Raw genomic sequence first — 2,244 nt, 5'->3', positions numbered from 1 at the left:
GTGTGTGTGTGTGTGTGTGTGTGTGTGTGTGTGTGTGTGTGTGTGTTGGGGAGGAGGCGATGGGAGCGGACACACGCCACTTTCCCCCTATTCATCCTATGTTCTCATTCCTCTTCCTGTTGCAGAGACCCTCCCTAGAATTTAAGAGGTTTTTTTTTGTTTTTGTTTTTTTTGAAATCAGGGAAGGAAAAAAGATGATAATCAAAAAGTTCCCTAAATGGTCAAAATAAATGAGATATCAGCTTTCCGAATTTGCCCTGTTGATCCCCTTCATCCTTCCTCCACTTGTTTGCCATCTTGTAAACGTCCAAGTCGACCTGAGTTTTCTGTTCCCTACTCAGGAAATGTGGAATATTCTCTAGGAAGTTTGGATCAGTGGGGCGGAGGAGACAGGAAAGGGGAGCCCTTCTACCCAGATGTCATTCAGGTTGTCACTGTTAAGTATATAACTTCATCTTGTTAGGACCTAAAGTCCTGATTTTTCGAACAGGAATTTTTCCGTCAATGTTAAGTACTGGGAAGGCAGAAAGTTGTCCAGAAAGGGTGTTTGCTTTTGAGTTTTCGGCTGACCTGGAGCAGCCAGAGCCTGTGCCTGTGCCTGTGCCTGTGCCTGTGCCTGTGCTTTTCTCTACCAGAGTAAATGTGTGATGCTGAACTCGCCACTCCCGGGAGATGTGATGTGGGAGACAGCTGCTTGGGGAATCATTGCTGACATCATTGTAGATCACTCAATTCACTTTGATTTCATATAACTTCATTTTATTTTCTTCCTAAGCCCTAAGAAGTCTGGAAAATGAGACATTGAAAACAACTTTAAAAATTCAATAAGACATGAAATGACTCCTAAAATTAAAGTGAAGTCGTAGAGATTCTCCATCTTAAGGGTTTGTTTAGGTGACCTTTTAGCAGTTTTCCTTTTGAGAACTATGGGGATAAAAAACAAAAACAAAAGACAACCTTGACGGAGGAGGAAAGGTCACCTAGAAAACTTTAATTTGTCACTTCTAAGATTCACCAGATCAGAATAAAGATATAGGGTGGGAATGCATGGAGGGGTGAGGAGTGGGGTGGGGGGGTGTTAAACGTACTTCTGTAAGTAATGTCTCCAACAATGAGAAGAGAATAAAGGGAAGTTGGAATTCAAAGTTGTGGAGAAGCATCCTACCTCAGAAGCCATATAGCCTCCTAGGTTGCAGCCCAGCTGGCCTCTTAGATATTCATCCACTTGCTCCAAAGTAAGGTCAAAGAAGACACTGTTTTATTAAGGAGATAATTCAATTTGGGGGCTCTTTCATAGCAGAAAACCCACCAAACACCACCATTATTTGTATGCCACTTCCTTCTTGGCCAACTTTGAGAGAAGACTCCCCAAATTATTATTATTTTGTTCTTTTCATGTATGTTTGTTTATTCTATTTCGCTTTTAAAAAACATAGCAGAAGTTCTACGTCCGAAGGGATGCAGATTCTGAGAGCTTTCAGACCACCAAAAAAAGTGAGCGCAGAGCCATTCATATACATCCCAGGAGACAATTCTATGCTAGTTCCCTCTCCACCACCTCCGACAGAATATGTGATGGTGTCACATGGTATACTTCAAACGTGAGCAAGTTGCCCTCTCCCACCCCAGTCACCTTTACCAGCCTGTCACTACGTCTAGCAACTAATCTAAGTCTGAAAATCAGAAAAACAGGTTCCTGAAGAGATTAGGTCTCACAAGATAATAGTATCAATAATCTGCCTCTGTGGACCTTCTATCAGATGTTACGTGTATTTAAAAAACAAAACAAAACTAAACTCTAAGAGTTCAAAAATCACTTTCTTTTTTGTAAAATAGTACAGGAGAAAGGGTTCCGGAAGTGGCAACTTCATTTGTATCTAATTTCAGCAAAATAATTGCAGACTGCTTCCAGCTTGAATGAGCAGCGAGGTATAGCTAGCACTCCCTCAGGATGAATGCTAGCTATTTTCAGTTGCATGTGGGAAAACCAAGGGCGCTGCCAAGCTGTGGCAAGTTGGCATCGCGTGTATGAGCTGTCAACCGTGATACTTAGTTCCACTCAGATTCATTTCTAATTTTTAGTTGGCGTGTGACCTTTTTCTTTATTCAATTTAGGGGCCTGATCACTTCCTTTCTCTGCCTCCCTACCTTCCTACCTATCTGTACCCACACAGGCAGCTTTGGGCTGAATTTATCTAATAATAACAGCCTGAGTGCCAAGTGGGTTGTGTAAAATCCTTAGGG

The 2,244-nt window shown here is 42.0% G+C and overlaps 1 long non-coding RNA gene across 1 annotated transcript in view; it reads left to right on the top strand.

Moving 5' to 3' along the window:
- Positions 1 to 2,244, top strand: part of LOC111732322 — a 7,678-nt gene that overhangs the window by 1,368 nt on the left and 4,066 nt on the right. The window lies entirely within an intron of this gene.

This window comes from Pteropus vampyrus, unplaced genomic scaffold, assembly GCF_000151845.1.
Source record: "Pteropus vampyrus isolate Shadow unplaced genomic scaffold, Pvam_2.0 Scaffold12, whole genome shotgun sequence".
In the NCBI taxonomy this organism is placed as follows: domain Eukaryota; kingdom Metazoa; phylum Chordata; class Mammalia; order Chiroptera; family Pteropodidae; genus Pteropus; species Pteropus vampyrus.
This window is presented reverse-complemented; position numbering and strand designations above follow the sequence as displayed.